Consider the following 20,987-nt stretch of genomic DNA (forward strand, 5'->3'; position numbering starts at 1 on the left):
TTGTAAGGCTACCACATTTGGCTCAGGAAATCCTTGAGTCTAAACTGCTAAAGCTAAAAGAATTTCTAAAGTAGCATTGCCATATGCTTGCATTGTTCTGATGTACACGCCAAGCACCTTCTGTTGACCACTATTGGATACAGGACACATCTCAGTAGACCTTTGCTCTAACCTGCTATTTCTGTTTTTGTGTTCTCATATGTCCTCTGCTTTCTTTTTATTATTTTCCTTTAAAAGTATGTTTGTTTCCATGGAAACAATTATGCCACTGACATGTGTGAATTTAGTAACGTCCTCAGGAAACATTTACAGTCAGTTCACAAAGGGCAAGATGTCTTTATGAATATCAGTGTTTAAGCAAAGGTACTCAAAGAAACAAAAATAAGCTCAGAGATTTTCTAAAGTGATAGGTAATCACCACATTTTCATCACAGTCCCTCATGTCAAGCTCTGCATCCAAACATCTCCCTTTTGAAAATTTGGCCCCAGCTGTGAGTGCTGAGCCTTTGAAAGTAGGACACAGAATGCTCTGAAATGTATAATCTGCTATGGGAAATATTGTCATACACATTAAGCTCTTGGTCACGACTCTTAGTTTTCTGTACAGACCATTCCAGAGGCCTTGGTACAAATACAGTTCTCTTATAATCCAGTGCTAGGAGAATTACTACACAACAGAAGCTAAAGGCAAGGAGGTGAGGGGGAATGAAGACATTCATGTAATTATTTCTTTGACTGCAGAATGAACTACAAGACAAAGTGACATTATACTCACTGTTTACCAGCCCACGAAAAAAAATTCTTATCACAGTATAAAAATATTTCCATTTTTAACCCAGTAATCAAGATAGCACTTTTCAGATAAATAGGAGCCTTGAGAGACAGTCTGTGAATGCTTCTTCCTTGCATGAAAAGAAAAGGATGCAAAAAGAGTTCTTCCTTTTATAGCCCTCACTGTAGCCACAGGCGCATCTTTGTATGCTGGTTTGTGGATGCGCACAATCCGCACAACTGCACAAGAGAGGGATGAAGTGATGGGGTTACAGCTCTGCAGAGCACTATATAGATAGCAGAAGGGAGGACAAGGCCATGCCAAGTTTCACCCAGGCTACGCAAGAGCTGCCCTACCCCCTTTCTCTGGGCTGCATCTTAATGCACCTGAAGCATAAGGTGAAGGATGCCTTCAAAGGCTTATGACACTGCTAAGCTGATATCCTGATCTCAATGTCAGGGCCCAGCATTCAGTTACCCTGTCTCTTCTGCAGTCCTCTACGGCTCCACAAAGCAGATATGGGACTAAATCCACTTGCAAAGGGGAACTGGTTTGTAGATTGCTGGCTGGTAGAGTCCTGGAGGATGTCAGGATTTTTAGCAGCATTTTGAAAAGGTACGGAGAGAATTAGTGTGAGAGACCAAGGTAGGCAAACCGTTCCAGGCAGTAGGAGATCCAATCTAAACTTGCTTTAGTATTAATTGTGCGAAAAGGATGGGATCAGTTTATGAACTAGGAGCACTATGCAGTCAAAAGTTACAAGCCTGAGTTGTTGCCACAAAGTAGCTGAAAAGCTTTTCCTTTGAAAAGATTAAACTTCAAAGAATTGCAGAATAAGATACACAAGAAATGGCATATGCTTTTGCTTGATAATATTTGATTTTCAGCCACCCCTTCCCCAGCTGTATCACACTGTAAATTCTTAACACTGAAGTTGTACCTAAGTAGCTGTTTTATAAGATAAATGACTTGGAGTATGAAAGACTTTGACCAAAAAAATAAGGCTGCATAAAATGGATTGAAAGAAGTGTGAATAGCAGAAAACATTAGCCAGTGTAGAAGACCAAGGTTTTGCATACTTCTTGACCAAAGGAAGTGAATACAAAGTAAGAGATCAATGTGTGTCCGACAGGTTAACCCAGTGGGATGACATTTGCCTCGCAGAAAATACATGACACAACATCAGAGTCAGACTATGGTGCTGTGTAGGACCGTTCCCTCTGTAATAGTAGGGATCTCAATTCTCAGTGAAGACAAAAGGAAAACAGGTCACTGAGACAGGTTTCGTAACTGAGGCTTAAGTGCTTAGGGATAAGTAAAACCCTGTGCATGTTGTTCCCTAGTGCAAAGAAAGAGAAACTGAGGCTGAGCCACCGGTGACCAAACTGCAAGAGAGAAGGCAATGGGAATATTCCCTCTTGAGGCACAAGAGGCCTTCCTAGGACTTGCTTTTGTTTAAACACATTTCTTTGACAGTGAAAGCAATTCTCTGCCCAGCTCAGTGGGCTGTGGGGCCAAAGAAAACCAAAGGAAAGAAAACTACACAAGGAGTTCAGTCTGTTTGGAAACTGGGGCAGGTTTTTCCCAAGACATGGCTAGCTTAAGAACTAAAAGTGTGTTTCCCCTTTTGTTTGTCCATATCTAATGAACTAAAGGATTTCTGTGACTTAACTCTGTAAAAAAGAGAAAGACAGCTTCCAGGGAGTTGGAAATAGGACAGTGAGCTAGAAAATGGAATTGTGTCTCCTTTTAGGGTAAATGCCATGAAAAACCTCTCCATGATCAAGCCATATATTCATGCAATAAAAATTAGAGCCCTGAAAATTTGTTGTTTTTTTTTTTTTTTTTTTTTTTTTTTTCAATCAGAATGCTCCTAAAGTTTCTGTTTTGGGAGGAAAGGCGGGCTTTTTTTTCCTGTGGATCAAGAGGCATTAATGTTTCCAAATACAGCAAACAAGCCCCAGATCCTTAAAATATTTAAGTATTGCAAAACAACACATTATAGAGGGAGAGAAAATTAAAAAGCACCATCCTTGTACTTATCACAGAACAGCTACAGCACCCATACGGGAGTCAACAGTGCTGCAAGTCTAAAATCCCTCAATGGACCAAAACTGAGCTAGCTGAGCAATCCTTTCTCCTTTAACAGCTAAGTTCCTTGGGAACAAGGAAATTCCCACAACAGCCAACTAGTAACCACACACCAGGTATTTTGGCAACAAACATATAGCATAGAATATCTCTCCTGAAGAGGGAAAGTCAGTCTTGAGACTATTGCCACATTCCTCTGAACATTTAGCATTTCCCTGAGTGAAAGTACACGAATTTAAATATTAATAGCAACAATTTGCTCGGCAACTTTGAGACAGGGAGGGAGAGAGTTACCTATACAGCAAGAATGAGCTTCTTATTTTATTTTTTGCAAAGGATTCATCTGCCTCAATCTATGAGTGTGTGGCATAAAGCCCTGAGTAAGCAAACGACTTCAAATTACCCAGTGGCAATTATGAATGAGAGAATGCACGCTGGAGGTGGGATGAAAAAAAATTAAGAGAGATTAATGTGAAATATAAGGTTATAATTAGACATAGGTATCTGTTTTTTACCTGCTTTTGCCCATGGGGAATCTAGAAAAATAAATACTCTTATTTAATAAAATTCTCAACGCCAAGAGAAAAGCAGGGCAACTTTTTAAAAGCTGTGACAACATATGTCAGACAGGCTGTGTTGCAATGGGTTTACATTTCAACACAGAATAGGTTGTAAAAGAACACAGCCTGCTATAGCATGTCATGGTAATATCAGAAAAAAAGATGTCTAAAAAATTTGTACCGAGGGGAAACAAAACAAACAGTATAATGCTCTTGTAGTGGGGCAATCTGCAGAAGCTCCCATGCATGGAGGAACTAAGGTTCCTAAAAGATGAACCAAATATTTTAACACCAGGGGAAAAAAGGGGGGTGGATGATGATGATGGATGGAAGAAAAGAGACAAAAGCCCCAAACAGATTCTTTCTCTGAAAAAGTCCTAATTCGAACACATCTACTCTACTCTGTCAGAGGGGAAAACAGATTCAGATGGCTAAACTTATTCCTTCCTCACTTTGGCAACTGTCTGGAGTATGGGAAGCAGAAAATCCAGGCAACTCTGAAAGCAGGTCTAAATGCCAGAACAGAAAAACTCATTCTGTTAGGAAAGATTGAATGCTGATTTTCAAAATGGTCTTGTTATCCTCTCACTTCATTTGCAGTGGCACCAACTACATTAGCTAAGGCAACTTCCAGACACCCATGGACAGATGCAATACAGTTTTGCACATGCTTCTCAAAGGTGTATTTCACTACTCTGAAACTTCCAATCCTTACTCTGTTACACATTTTTCTACTTCTAAATGCACACTTTATGCAACTCTGAAGAAGATGGAATTTCTTCACAAGTAACAACTGAGCCTTTTTATATATATATATTCAGATACATGTACAAATTTCCTCAGTCACAATTCCCAAAAACATCATGCAGCTCTGAGCTCCATTTTCAGGTCCAATAGATCTCAAGACCTTAAAGCAAACTCCCTTCATTAACTTTCTAGAAATCTAACATAAGAGTCTACTGATCAAACTCTCCAAGAGTAAAACTTGAATTCACATAAGCCAAATCAAGACTTTATTGGACTACCAAATGCAACAGGGGTTTTGGTGTTTATGTCTGCAACTACAGCAATCAAATTAATTTCTTGATCTTAGCTGGGATCACACAATCCTGCTAGAACTGGACATTCATAAGGCTGCCTATTTCAGTCCCATTCCATCTAGACCTGCGTGCTTTAAATTTCTCTTTACTTCAGTAGGTTGTGGCACTTGCTGTTCCTCGAAAGATAATTTGTGTACAGATTGCCAGTTGCCTCTTTGAAAGAAGGGCTGTATACTGCCCACCCACAAAAGGTTTCTCTTTCTACTGCTAAACATCAGCACTGACTCCTAAGGCTCAGACACCCATTCTCCCCGCAAAAATGAATACTCCTTGTTCATCTGTTTAAGAATACAACACAGTGAAGTCCCACATGGCCATCAACTCTGTTTAAAATAGCATAAGACACCTATGACACACACCTATTACATTCCGACACTGGTCCTATCTTCAAAAGAGTTTTCTGCAAATAGGTCAAAGCTTCTGGGAAATTCTTGGTCTTCATTCACTCTTCACATTTCTTCTGCCACATCAGAGATGCACATGCATTTCCACAGTCGTCTCTGCTTCTACTTCTCTGCCTGCCCTTTTCTTCCCCGAATATCTTTCTTCAATATAGTTGGGCCAGCAATTGGAAACAACATTATGTACTATGAGTGCAGGATCATTCCCCCCTGCCCAAGCTTTCCACATCTTAGCAAGTTCATCCTGGTCCACCAGAAAAGCCACCTTGAGAGGTTTCAGCTCCCACCTATACCTTCCTGCCCCTTTCTACCAAATACACCAGTAGAAATATTTGTGGGGCAGCAGTGCTCATGCCTACAGCGCAGCCTTCGCAGTCAGGATATGCTGGCATTTTAGATGCTGGCAACTGGGCAGAAGTGGTAGGGTCAGAACAACTCAAGCAAGCATTGCCATCAAAGACAGCACGATGTGAAACTGCAGACTAATTGCCTGCCAGCAGGCATTTCACTGGGTTGAGAGATAAGCAGGAATGTCAGGATCTGGCCAGCTGTCAGGACTCAAATAGTAAAGAGGTTTTCTTTAATGGTACTATTGCTGAAAAATAATCAATTGTCTGTCACTCATTACTGCATGCAGGTCCTCGCATCTCTGAAACGCTGAAAAACAGCATCTTACAAACAAGGAAAATGAGTTATTAAGCAATTGAAAAATGATTATACAATTATGTTCTGTTCGTGTACCATTAGTCACAGGGAAGATGGAACACATCCAAGCTTTAAAAGTGAATTACTCATACAAAATTACGTCTGCTGAGAGTCACTTCTCCTTTAGGGTTCAATATCTACAGCACAAGATTTTCAGAGGATGAGATGAAGAAGGGTATTATGGTAAAACATAAGTACAGGAGCTGTGTTTGGGTTCTATTGCAGCCAGAAGCAGTGAGCAAGTTGCAACTGGCATTAAGTCTGAACTGGTATAGACAGTCACAGGCAGACTGGTGATAGCAAAGCTAAGCAAATTTGTAGCAATCTAGAAAACAGCTTCTGCCTCCTCTTAGGGTAAGTGTGAAAGAACAAAAGTTGGTCAGTTGTATAGTTCACAGGTTCCAAATCCAGCAGTCACATCAAGGTAATAGCTTATCCTGCTTATAAAGAAAGTATGTTCACTTTGCACTAAAACCAAACCCTCTTCCTTCATATGACAAGGCTACTCTTAATGGACCTTTTTCATGCCAGGCTCTGTAAATTCAATGCACTCCATGTCCTTACTAAGACGATGGTGGCCTTTACTACACATCCTCTGTTGGCTGTTTTTTTACTCTCCATCTTATAGCAGATTTTTTTATTTATTATTTTCAATGCAGTTTAAATTCTAGTTTAAGTTCTCTGGTTATCTTTGCTGCTTGTACGTTCCAAACATGTTTCAAGTTCATTCTTGTGTTAGCATTAAGCATTTCACATAGGTGTGGCCTCAGCAAAACCAACAGTAATCACGCACTTTCCCTGACCTTTTGCCCAACCTTCCTGTAAACTGGCACAATATCTCCCCCTTTCCCCCCGAAAAGAGAGTCATTTTGTAATACAATACAGAGCCTTAAACTGCGTTGAGGCTGCTGTGCTGCTCCATTGTCTCTCTCAGAATGCTTTTTACTGCTACTTTAATGTAGTAAATGAAAGGGTGTAATACAGGACAAGTAATAGATAAGATTACAGATTGTGTCTTCTTTTCATTAGCTGAAACCAAGTGCTGTAACTTCAAATATCATCTGTTCTCTGCCAAAAAAAAAAAAAAATTAGATCAGGCAGTTTCAGTTGTAGGTAGCTTAGGAATGGAGACGCTTAATACACAAAACCAAACCCCTACACTTGATCCAGTACAAGTTTAATCATTGCACCCATCCAGAGCTTTTTCTAATTTGTTTCTTTCACTTCCTCATCAAGCAAGCTTCAGCTTATAGCAAGTACCTTCTTTTCTCAGCTACTGTCATTTTATTTCACAAAACACTTCAGGACATGAATTCCATCTTCAAGACTACCTTGTTGTGCTTGTAATATGCAACTACTACTATGCAACTACATCACTCCTAGTCGCTGAGAAACCTAGGTTTAAACCTTGAGTCTAAGCTCCCCTGGCTAGTGAAGAAAGATGAGATCTAGATCTGTCATGATGTTTTGCAACCCTTCTCACTGAAGGCACACTGAGAAGGGCTCCAGCATGGACTCTGAGTCATGGCCTGTACCAGGGGTGGAAATTCACCTCCCTGCCAGGACAAACTATTGTTTGAACAAACTCAGCCAAAGCCCCGGGCACATCCCTTCATCTTGCTAAGCCAGTCACTCTTTGCCTCTGGTGCCAGTGCAGATGCATGGATGGGTGCAGCCAGTGCACCTCCTCTACCGCTCCCACTGCAGACTTCCAGTGTGGGGGTAACACTCTCTGAGCTTGCTCTGACTTGTTTTTGAGAAGGACAGCAATGAAATCTGTAGCCAGTAGCTTAATATGTTACCAAAGCTAAGCAAACAGCTTCTTGTTCCTCGCCTCTCTGATACATCCCCAAAGCAGCACACTAGCATTTAGTAAATAGTATTCCCTATATAGATAGTGCATAATAAAAGTATTTTATGTAAGTAGTGCATAATAAAAGTATTTTATGTAAGTTCGGGGCTTCCTTTTATGAACTGCGCGCTCTGAGCCGGTACAAATCCAGAGACCTCCATCAGAGCTTCAGTCAAGAGACTCCTGTCCAACATACCAATCCTTGTCCAGTATCAATCTGCAAAACAGTGCCATGAACTTCCATGGCATTCTGCCAAACCCCATCAGCCGAGAAACTGTCCTGATGAGCACGATGTTCTCAGTGATGATTCACCCTTGTCATCATCACCATTAGTCAGAATACATTTAGAAGCAACTTTAACATGCTTTAGGAGCTCTTTAATAAACATGTTCTTAGATAAGTCATCTTAGTGGAAAGAGATAAATGAAGGAGGCCCACTTTAAAGTCAAAACTGAAGTGTGGCAAGACAATCCTGCAAAATGTTTTATACCTTATATAATCTCTCCCCACAGAACCTCAGGGGTTCACATTAAACACCATAAATGAGACCACCTGGGGCTCCCCTATGGTTATTGCAGCTGCATGCTGCAAGCTCTAGTAGAAGAAACATTCTCTTTTATTGTAAGAAAGTAATAGGGCATAGCCCAAGTCTGCCAGAAAAAATGCACAAATCAAAAGCAGGCCTAGGACAAAATCAGCTTCTGATGTGTTCATTTGCCCTGGATGTATGTGGTGAGCTGACAGTCAGAATCACTTTGTCCTCATTGATCACTGATGCTTTTGCTAGCAAGGTGAGTAGTATGTGGAACAGCCAATTTCTAAAGAAGCATCAGTTCAATGGAAAATAAAAAATGAGATTTTGTTTTTGTATCTTCTCCTTAGTAAATTTCAGCAACTGGGAAAGGTACCCAACTCCTAGCACTGAAGGCTGAAGCTCTCTCCCAAGAGCACACACAGCTCAGATATGAGTGCCACAGCCACCACAGCTATATCTGCTCCTGAAAGCATCCCCGTGGGCCAGCAGCGACTCCCAGACCCAGGCAGTCTCTGGCTCCTGCCACATTCCTAAACCCTATTTTCATTCCCAAAGAAAGACGTCAATTGGCTGCCAGATGACAAACAGATGTACAAAAACTCAGAATATTTACCCAAGAAAAGTAACGGGGAAAAAAAAAATGCATTAGTCTTTTCCCAGTGGTAACTCCACTTCAAATGCAGTCCTAAACTTGACTGTAATTACCGATTGGGGGGATAGTGTTGTAAATCTGTCACGTAGGAGAACTTCTCACAAGTTCTTAAGAGAGATATTAAGGACACATTGCTTCAAACATCTCCTTTGACACCTGCATTACCCAGAAAATAGGTTAGTGAAGCCCTGACCTGTCCCTACAAAGTCATTGGTAACCAACCTGATGAGGAACATATAACCAACAGTCAGCTGGAAGGAGGATCATGACAACATGTGAACAGCCCCTTTGGTGTCCCTTGAGATTTTTGGTACAACTAAAATTTCTGTGGAAACTTCCTGCACTTCTATCAGACCACCAAGACAGTGTTTGAAACATGCAACCACTCAGATTGTTCTGCCAGATCCCTTTCTCTCACTGCAGTGATGGTGTCTCCCTTCCCAGACATCATGTCCCAGCCAGGCAATAAACCAAGGAGTAGATCTTCTGGTTGGCCTTAATTTAGTATTTTGTTTGTGGGCTTTAACAGGTTGCACAAGACATGGAAGAACACAAGCAGGAGGAGAGACCTTATTGAGGAAAAGAATGAGAGGGGTTTGCTAGATAGGGGACCAGGAGAAAACCAAATGCTGTTTCAGTCCATGACTACAGTGGGAAAAAAAAAATTGTTAAGTTAAACTACTGCCTGAAGGGAAGCGTTTCCTAACACATTGGTGCCTTCTGATGTTGGTTTTTGTTTAGGGTTTTTTATTTTTATATACACACACAAAACAGGCACAGAACACATGAGCCAGCAGCAGTAAATTTATTTAACTCTAAGATGATAATTTTTAAATTTTTTAGTCTTTTCCAAAGAAGCTGACAGTTTGGTGGGACGAGTCATATTTAATGGCCAAGAAAAATAAACCAACAGGTAGGGGTCTCCCTCTATTGTGGCTCTTTCATAATAATCAGGCAGTGGCAAGGTAGAAGCAAACCTGCAGAAGACATCCTAAGTCAATGGCTTTTTCAGGCAGCTCTAAAGGTGGCAAAATAGCCTTTTGCTGCACCTGACAGGTAGGAAATATATCTGGAAGCCTACTAAGTGAGAAAAGATTATGGTTTGAGCATGCTGGGCTCTGCTATTCTCACAGCAGAGAATGGATGTCTGGAACTATCATGGTTGAGTAAAACATAAAATTAGTTGTAAAGCAACTTTTTTCTTATTTACAGCAGGAGCCAGGTATGCTCTTTGCAGAGCTGACCACACTGGAACTCAAAAGGTGACCTCAAGCTACCTTCAAACACATTTTCCTATTCTCAGGCTGCGAACAGCACAGTCAGAGCAGAAAGTCTGATTTTAACCACACTTCATTAGGAAGCCTGCAGGATTTGCTGCTATCCTAGAGCAGAAGCAGGACTCGAGAATCATCTCAGAATTCACGGCATCTTAAAAAAAAAAAAAAAAAAAACCATCATTTTCTTCCCAAGTAAATCAATTACCAGGAAAAACATCCTGCCTTCCAGCCCATCACTTTGTTTGACAGTACCTGTCAAAGATAAAATCTTTCACTGAGTTAAAGGAGGGGAAAGGCCAATCCTTCCTAGTTATGGTGCTCTGATTTACATCAATATAATTACATCTTCATTACTGTGGGAGATGCCACTAGCACATAAGAACTTTTATTTTTAACTGCAATAGATCTGATACTGTATGTCTAAACCTATTAGAATACATTGGAAGAAACCAAGATAAACAGAAATATAGTGCTAGGCTATAGTTCAGTTTAGTTAAATGTTGAAGTAATTGCATTGCCTTCTTCCCAGTCTTTAAGTGGTGGTACACTAGAATGGGTCATGACATTACAAGGGTAATATATATAGATCATCTTTTTTTACTAGCAGTACTCTCTCCAAGATTGATCTTTTCTTAATATAAATTCCTAATACTTAGTCATTATGATACTTGCCTATAATTCAAATACTGATATCAGTTTAATCTGGAATTTACTACAATCACTTTCCCTCTGAAAAGTGCTCTCACTTAACAAAAAATGCCATTCTGAGGGCATGGTCTTCAAACAGTGCAATCAATCTCCCTCATCACTAACGGGCTCCTGAGTTGGAAGAATATCCAGCACTTGAAGAAACTGGTGTGAAAATGCAGAACTCGCACTGCCTGCCTCTCCTGATACTCACTCAAGTCAGCACAAGTTTAACACCCAGCAATAACACATCTCCCTTCACAACCAGATGATACAAGCAAGCACCTGCAAAAAGCCTCACACTTTAACTGTGGTCTAAACAATTTGTCTCAGAGCTGTTATATAATTGGCTCTTGCCCCCAAAGGGGAACCTGAATTATCAGATCCCCCTACTCAGCCCTTGACATTTATATGACTACGTACATGCTTAAAATTGGGAGCATTCTTATCTCCCTTATGCATTATAAGGTCTAGTGCACACATATGCCTCTGTGTGTGTGTGTTTGGAGGGTTTAAGGTTCACCTACAATATACCTTTTTTAAGGCTTCCAAATTCTCCTCAGAGCGCCTTGCCTGGTGGACATTGCAGAAATAGTTCGCATTGGGAACAATTCTCACACTCAGTGCTTTACATAACATTACTCCTTACACAAACAACCATGAATAAACATGAAACTGGAGGAAAACAAGTGAAAAATTAAATTGGTCAAATAAAAGTCCCTTGCTAATGCACAGTTTGTGATATGTCCTAGAATTTTGAGATAAATACTAAGTTTTCCCTATCTTTTCATTCTCTCATTGACCTAGTTGATATAAGCAGCATGATCATAAAAATGTATTTCTGTTTGCTTCAACTGTATCATAAGTCTGCATATATATTTGTAGCATTAGATTCTTTATGAGCATATTTTTAGGACAAATACAATTTAATATGCATATGTGAGTATATGTTAAACCTTAATTAATTTCTTAAAAATTAGTTCTTAGAAACAGCTTACATTCTCACAATATAGTGTTTTCCAGTCTTCATTCCACCAAAATATGAAAACAAAAAATAAAAAAATAGAGAAAACCATGTTTAAAATACAATGCACAAGACAACAATCAAGTTTCTTCTAGATTAAAACTTGTACACCATTAGCTTAGCTGAAGTGGGTACAGACACTGCAAAAAGGTCTTACTCTTCACCTGTACCCAAGGGATCGATTCATTTCAGCGGTTGTCCTTTTAGGTTCAAACCATCCCTATCATTTCCTAAGACCTGTTTTTCACAGCAGGCAGAAAGGATGGCTCCTCACATATGCAAATTCATCCATATCTTCCAGGCTCCTCTAGTACCCACCCATTCACAACAAGTAAATCACAGAGAGAGAAGCAGGATTTAACTCTGAATAGCTTTGCTTTTGCTGATATAACTTTGACCCTTGATGATAGTTAATGTCAGGGTTTTTTTGCATTCAATTAATTTAACGGTCCAGATTTTTAATTTGCATTTCATTTAACATTTCAGATTTTTAATTTGCCAGATATTGTTTATCAAGTATTCATTTCGGCGCCTTTCACTGTATGTACAGTGCATACTCCTCAGTAATTAGTGTGCAGTAAATTAATTCTCTCCTTCTTCCTTCATCAGATATTGGATTAAGAAACTTCCACCGTAGCAACATAGTGAGCTAGATTAGGAATTTCCCATCCATAATACCTTTGTTTAATATTTGTCTTGTATATGTTATGCTGCCTTAATGCTTTACATGATAAGAAATGTTATAGTTAGAAGCAGAAACCTCCAATTAATTGAAGTTGAGTCACATATTTGTTTGAAATTATTAGACTCAAATTAAATGTGTTCACAAGGTTCTACAGTCTCTGCTATTTTTGGCAGCCTTACATTTTTCTTAAGAAAAAAAAATTGTTGTTGTATGTATATAAAAGGTCATTTAAATAATCTGATGATTTTTCACTAACTGCCATGAGCATTAAATCCAAAGTAAACACCTCGTTATAGATCTGCTTTCTGCATTACGTCAATATGGGCCAATGACCAGCAAAGGTGTCCTCTTATAAATCCACGGAAAGTAACACACAAACTCAATAGAAGGGCATTGCCACCACAGTCCACTGAAATTATGCATGTTTCGCAAACATTTTCACAGATCATTTCACCTTTTCGACATCCACTAAGTCACACAACACACAGACACAGTTGTTCACAGATCAGTCCAAACTAGGTGAACACCTTTACTCAGAGACTATGGCTACTCTTTGCAAACTATATTTGTCTTTACCTGAAATAATCCCTCAAAACTCACCAACCTGCGCAGTTTTCAGTCCAACTGCCAAAAATATCAGAAAACATCTTACAAGGGACATTTTTGCCTACATAGATCAATGGAAAATTTTGGTAAATTGTTTGTTTGGTTTTTATGCTTTAAAGGTCTCCAAGTCTATGAATACAGTGTTTTCCTTCAGCAACAGGTAACACAAGTGATGTGTGACAGGTAGGAGGAAACACTGCTCCCTCCTGAAGCCGTGCCTCAAACGTCTTAGGTCACGTCAAGCACCAGTGCAGGCACACAGGCCATCCAAATCTAGTTTGGAGAAGTCCCAGCTTTAGCTACAAGGAATGCAGAAGCAGTGGAGAGAGTATCTGGGGCAGAAGAGCTTCCAGGAGTATGCACTCCTGAGGAGTATGAACCACAGAACACCCAGTATTGAAATTATCCAGCACCATGTGGCTAGCTCACAAATTTTCCTATTGCTTACCTACTTGAACAAGCAAGACATACAGAGTTACACTTGGAAAATGGTAGCAGAGAACTATTGCTGCTTCTCTTCCCCACTGACAAGCACAGGATGTAATTGTAGTGAAAAGAAAGAGATTGCAACAAAGCGTGGGAAAAAGATCATTGACAATTTTGGGAAAGCTGGCAACGGAGACAGGACTGTGTCTTTCCTTCCATAAAAGTTTCCACTCTACAGTGTCCACATTTTATTGAAAGGCTATAAAATTGTCAATACCTGGGAGTGATCATGGGCAACTCCCAAGTTTAGAGTGGATCTGGTGCTCCATCAGCCAGAGCAGATGATGTCCTCCCAGGCTCTGCCCCCTGCTCTCTGACATAAAGGCGCACAGTAGTAGTAACGGAAAGAAACAAACATAATAAAAATAAAAACAAGACTGAAGAATAGTTCACACATTCCCAGAGGTCATAGTAACTGTAGAAAGGGTTTATAAGAATTCAGAAAGCTTTCAGTTTTGACACCAAATCATTCTAACCACTCTAGTTTTCCATCACCACTATTTCTATGAGAAAGCTCTCTTACAAACGCGCTTCATTGATGAATAGAAACTGTCTTCTCGTTCCCTGGTTAAGTTTGTTTAGGGTCACACACCCTAATCTGATTTTATCATCCTTTCTTTGTTTAGGGCCATGCACCCTAATCTGGTTTTATCATCCTTTCATTTATCTAGAACGTGGCTCTGCTCAGTTTATCCCAGTCTACCCAGGTATCCATTTAATCCCCTTTAGTATGGGCAAGTACGATAATCACCTGAAACAGGAGTTCATCAGAACGACTTCCCTGCTTATTACCTGTTCATCAGACAATTAAAATCAACTTTGTAACATGTTGTAGTTCAAATTAGCTAAGAGTTGTCTACTGGCAGACTTGCCTGAGAAGTGAAAGATCTTGGTTTATTTCTTTGCTCTGTATACCTTCCGTGAGTTGCTAAGCCTTTCTACAACTTGTTTTTCCAAAAAGTGAGGACAGCATTCATTATCTTAAAGGGTTTGTACACAGATTAAAATATGACAGCCTACAAGCCTCTGTGCAATGGGTCCAGGTGGCACACTCTCTAGCAACACAAGGAACAGCACTGCCACTTTCGGGTGTGGTAGCAGACACGAGGCCTCTCTGTTTTCCCCCCCTCCACTATTTTTTGCGTTACCGAACACAGGAAACAATGTCCTCCATTGTGTAGAAATGTAGGACAGCGTGGAAGCATAGGGAAGAGTATCCATCTATCACATCTCTGCTGGGTAGAAAAGACTTTCTGCCTGAGGCAATCTCTAATTAAAGGTATCAAATCAAGGCTCAGCCCCGGCACAGTGGCAAAGAGAAGCACAGCACAGTTTACTCTAACTGTGATGAGTGTTCTTACTTCATCTTTCTGATTACACAGGATAGTGTTCAGTGCACTCTTTAAGCCACGGGACAAACACACCTTCACTTCCTCAGGAGCAAAACTATTGTGATGTCTTGGGAAAAGCATCCATGCATGAGGGATTTTACATAATTTATGGGACCAAAGATTACCCAATAGCATCAAAAACATTCCAATACTCTTTCCCAGCCTTCACCGACCACCACTTAACATACTAAAGCTTATCTTTCCTCATAGCAAACTCTCGTTGAGCATACTAGTCCTGAGAACCTAGAGAAGATTCATACCAAAAACTCCAAAATAATTTCAATTGAGGCTCAGGACAGACTTGAATTTGAGCACCTGGAATTCTACGGCAAAGTTCCCTTTGACTCCCAAGGCATGAAAAGAAGGACAATCTGACACAAACTGATCTTCCGGGATTTTAAAGACAAGAGACCAGAGAAACAGATTCACTCGTAAGCAGATTCTAAGGGGCTAGTGCCACCTTTGTATCGGCTTGTACATGACAGGGAGGGGGTTGGGGACAAAACCTGCAGTTTCTTTCTTAAGAGTATAACCAATAGATATTCCCAAACATCAGGTTGCAGTAGTACCTCTCTTCACTTGCTGCTTATAGTCACAAGGGTTGCATTGGTGGGTAGCAAGAGCACACAGAGCCCATGCCAGTTCCATGCTCCTACTCACAACGTGTGTTTGGAGCAGGAGGGCAGAACACAGGTAAGCTACAGCCCCTATCAGCACTGACCAAAATTTTTATGTGTCCCTAAGAACAGGGCAAAGCATGAACATTGTAACCATCTCCTTCTATGACAACTATTTGCCAATGGACACACAAATAGCACAATTTGGCCCCAAGTGCTCTATTAATTTCAGCAAATGAAAGCTGTTTATCAGCACGGAAAAGGGTTTCCTAAGCATGAGACACTGGACAAAAGCAGATCTCTAAGGCTGTGACAAATTGATAGTAATATTCCCTTTCCCACTTAGACCTATCAGTTCAAGCAACACACAAAAATCAATGATTTTACAAAAGTGCAAAGTGACGTGAAGAGCTTACATGTCATATTTCTCCTCTGGTTGCAAAATATTTTTTTTTATAAATATCTTATAATATCTTATAATATCTTATAATATCTTATAATTAGAGATAACATTTTATTTTATTTAGAAAGTTTAGGCTTTTAAGTCTAAGATGTTTAGTTTATTAAATAAATAGCCTATCAAGATAAAGGGTCACTGAGTATGCCAAGGGAAAGTATATCTTTTGAATTAAAGGATCCAAAACTCAGTCAGGCAGAATACTGGTTGATCTCAAGAACATTATGGGAACTAATGAAAGAACCAGATTTCCTGCCTTATACAATTAAGTAATCAGCTGCCTTTGGTTACCCCTAACAACTTACACAGACAGGGGGATTACTAAGCAAACAGACTGCAGTATTTCAGAACACAGAGTCAACGGGAATGCTGAAATGACATGCATTCCCAGGGGAGTCACTATCTTTTCAATTTTAAGAGAAGGAAGTGGGATTATTGAAAATTTAATATTTGGTAGACCTTTATGGCAGTGCTTTAGCTGGTGTAATACACACTATCAAGGCTAAGTACAGAAATAACCCTTGCAATCTGAAAAATATTTCCCTTTCTACATATTCTCCAAGATGCAGTGAATTCCTACTCTGGTTGAAATGAAGGGATGCTTAGGTACAATACAAAACTATCTTGTTCAGACCAGAACAGATTCCCATGATCATGCATTCAGCATGGAGCACTGTGTTGTGGCATACTGCAGTGAAAAAGAATGATGTTAAACAAATGCCCTGCTTCAGCTGCAGGAAAGTTTTATATCTGAAAAGTAAAGAGAGTATATCTCAGTCTCTTCAGAGTGACCTAGTTTGCACAAGTACAAAGTCAGCAACAAACAGCCTCCCCAGTTCTCTCTACAAATGCCTGTTTGGGAGGTGGTTTTCAGTGGTCGCTACAAGTTTATTAGATTTATGACTGCAGCGGAAGCAGTACTAAGAAGTTTTGGGATCCACCTCTAAACCAACACCACGATGAGTGGTGGAATAAACACAGCTTAGTTTTCTCACAGCAGGGAAGTAGTATTTGGTGTTTCTTTCTCTTCATGTTAACACTTTGCTGTCTGCTTTTCAGCTGATTCATACTGATGGCAGCAGGACAGAGTGTTGTAACAACACTCCAAGGTACTTTCCTTAGCACTCTGCAGTCTTTGGGGGAAGGTGAGGGGGAATTGCCATTTTCTATGAGGTCACTCAAACTCGTCAAATAAAAATTTGAAAGTCTGCCAGGAAAAGAGGTGGTAGAGTTATTTACAATTTGGTGAGAAGGAAAAGATAATGGGAGAAAGAACATGAGCAATAGTCTTGTTCTAGAGCAACTGAATGCCCAAAGTAAAGAAAAATTAAAATGCTATTCTGCTCACTTGAGACTGTCAAAGGGAGTGCTAGGAGTGCTGAATGGAATAGCTCTTCAGAAATAAAGTAAATATTCACTCTGACTTGCTATTATCTGCCGAGGCACTAGAAACATATTAAACAAACAGCTGTGCAATGTTGAAAATACTTCCAAAAGAATAAGAGAAAACTGTCAGCATTGCCAAAAGATAACATAGAAAGAGGAGGAAAAAAAATCTTGTAGTTCGGAGAAGTGGAAAGTGAAATTTACTGTAAAAGTGCATTACCTCTTGGTTTTTAATAATGTGAACTCGCCTGCACCATCTGGCTCCACCACAGGCTGATCTAATTATTGGGGAAACATTTGCTAACAACAGCACCTGGCTGCTGTTTGGTGTTTAACTTTCCTTTCCTTTTCCCAGAGCTTCAGGTTCACAAGTATCAGGCATATCTGCAGAGTTTCTCATGGATACAATAATAATCTTACTAGGCAAATGGTTTCAAATTCAATGAATTACTTGATTGTGATTATTCAATTGGCAAACTTGAGCTATCATAAAATACAACAATTTACCATCTCCTTCTGGACTGATCCAAAAACAGCTCAAAAATTTCTGCTTGTTTAACTTGTCCTCCTTCCCCAGTGTCCCCAGGTGTCGAGGTCTGGGCAATGCATATTTGTGTGCAGTTGGGCAGGTGTAATTTATAAAGAGGATTAGGCATTCTGATATCAGAGATGGGATTAGCCACTGAAATACAACTGCAGATCTTTGGGTTCTGCTGACGGGTTGGATTTAGTTGCAAAGAGATCCTTTTCCAATTCCAGCCAAAGGTACTAAAAATGCCAGAAAAAAATAAAAAATAATAATAATAAAATCCTTCCTTCCGATCCATTATTTAAGATCAGCTACTCTTTTGTAAACTGAAGAAAACCAGAAGGCCAAGATTCATGAGTTGCCACACTGCTGCTTCCCAACTCAGACCCAAACTCCACACCAGCATCAACCTTGTGATCATGCCAGTACATCATCTACTCACTGAAGTAGCCACAGCTACCACCTGCTTGGCTTGGAGTACAACAAGGTTGTTGGTACAACAAACCTGTTCCTTGACCTTTATCAAGTGCAGTTTGGGATATAACATCACATGGCCCTCACATTGCTTTTAGTACACACTGCTGACTTATTTTCCTGCGTGACGTCAGAGAGCCAACACTTGGCAATGAGTGGCTCCTTCCCTCCCTAGATAAGTTTTTGTCCTGTCAGTCAGAATCTCCCTATTACACACTGCCTCCTCTTGAACCTCCGAAATGAGGAGCTGTGGAGCCAGTGACTGGTATTCACACAAATGGATTTTCACTTCTGGACATAATTTTAAAAGCAATATTGTTCTTGTATTTAGATACACAGAGAACAGGTTTTCACTTCATCAGAAAATAAGAGATTCTAAATGTTTTTTTTTTTTCCTGTCCTATGAAAATTTCTTATTAGCTGTTCCCACACTCAGTGTTATTCTTTGCTTTCCCAAAACCGGAGGCAGGCTTAGCACAAAAAGGCAGTAAGACCCAGCACAGCATACTGAGATCACAATACTGATAGAGATTAACTCAGCAGAGAGGAAACTAAGTAAACTGAGATGCCTTAAAGCAGATGAGTTGTTTATTTTTATTGCTCTGCTATTCTTGCAAGTGGAGTAACAGCTCAGGGCAAAAGACAAGAGACTTTCTGTTACACCACTTCTGCCACAGTGAGCCAGATACCTGCTAACTTTCCGTGCATCTCTCTAACCACTGTTATTTGGCGGACCAGTTCAGCACACACCTGAGGCTGCACTCTCTGAAGATGCTGTGTCAGAACTGAAAGAAGATCCATCCTCAATGGTGTTCAAGAAGACAGCTCTAACTGCCACAGTGAAGAGGTAGCAAGGACACTTCCCTATCTCAACTGGGAGGGTTTAGAAAAAAACAAAGCAAACACAACCAACCAGCCCCATACCACAAAGTGTCAGACCCTAACATCCCAATTTCAAACACAAACTATAAGATTCAATGACTAAATGCTGCAAACAAAAATGTAGGCAATAAATAAGCTGTGTTCTCCAACTACATTTTGCAGAAACATAGGAATTGCTGGAAGTTTAGAACGTTCCCTGAACAGTAACAGCAACACACCTGTAAGTTTTCTTGATATCTCATGCCAAAATTGCTCTGAACACAGAAAGCATACAGCAGATATTTGTATCTGTAACTGCATAAATCTAGGAACAAAGTTAAACTATCGGCTTCCCAAGCGAGTAAAGGGCATTGAGCGCCTAGAGATGAAACAGATTAAAAGAGGCCAGACTAAGGGAGGATGCCTTCAGCTCCTTCCTCTGGACTATTTCTGTGCCACAATGTTCACAATTACGTTTCTTACTTTGCCATCTCGAGATGATTGTTCTTTAGGTTAGGGAAAAAGCAAATTTAAAAAGAATCTAAGAAATAATGAACAGTAAAGAATTAAAATGGGTACTTCATGCAGCTTCCTCTGCAATACAAGGACTGGGAGATGTTCCAAGGTAAAAAGCAGCATACCTTAAAGGAACATGTTTAAATACGTAATTTATTGCATTCTATAGAAATATCTGTCCTCACTCCCTCGTCTTTCACAGTGGCAACACTGGGAGAGGGAGAGATTTTTCCTGTCTTGTCTCCCTGTACCCCTTTTACACAGATAGCCTCATTCACATATCCACCATACCTTAGTGGTTCTAAAAGTCCATATCTCTACTCCAGATCTCCGTGTTATTCCAAATTGTATCTTTTCCTATTTCTAGGGTATACATGAGGGGTAAGGATTTAAAAGGATAAAATCAGACCACTTCCAAAGCAGATGTATTAAATTCTCTTCCTTTTCAGTTTTGTTTTTCTCTCACTGTTGACCATACCACCATCTTCCCCACCAGTTATGTCCATCCTGTCAACTGAAGTACGGAAACGGCACCATTATCAAAGAGGCATCTTTGATTCAGAGCTTCCTCTAAAGTCCTGTGTAGACTACTTCCACAGCTGTTCTGCAGAACATCAAAGCGCTTGAGCCAATTCTTATCTAGGCCATCTCATTTTCAATATCTTTATCAACGATATTGACAGTGAGATTGAGAACACCCTCAGCAAGTTTGCGGATGACACCAAGCTGAGTGGTGTAGTTGCCACACTGAAAGGACGGGATGTCATCCAGAGGGACCTGGACAGACTGGAGAAGTGGGCCTCTGAGAACCTCATGAGCTTCGACAACACCAAGTGTAAGGTCCTACACCTGGGTCGGGGAATCCCCGTTTTCAGTACACGATGGGGGATGATGTGCTTGAGAGCAGCCCTGCAGAGAAGGACTTGAGGGTGTTGATTGATGAGAAGCTCATCATGAGCCAGCAATGTGTGCTCACAGCCCAGAGGGCCAACCGTATCCTGGGCTGCATCAAAAGAAGCATTGCCAGCAGGTCGAGGGAAGTGATTCTGCCCCTCTATTCCTCTCTTGTGAGACCTCATCTGGAATGCTGTGCCCACTTCTGGAACCCTCAATGTAAGAAGGATATGGAGCTGTTGGAACGGGTCCAGAGGAAGGCTACAAAGATGATCAGAGGGCTGGAGCACCTTCCCTATGAGGACAGGCTGAGAGAGTTGGGTTTGTTCAGGCTGGAGAAGAGAAGGCTCCAAGGAGATCTTATAGCAAACTCCAAGCACCTGAAGGACCTACAGGAAAGCTGGGGAGGGGCTATTCATAAAGGCTTG

The sequence above is a fragment of the Cuculus canorus genome, chromosome 9 (genome assembly GCF_017976375.1).
Source record: "Cuculus canorus isolate bCucCan1 chromosome 9, bCucCan1.pri, whole genome shotgun sequence".
NCBI classification, from domain to species: Eukaryota; Metazoa; Chordata; class Aves; order Cuculiformes; family Cuculidae; genus Cuculus; species Cuculus canorus.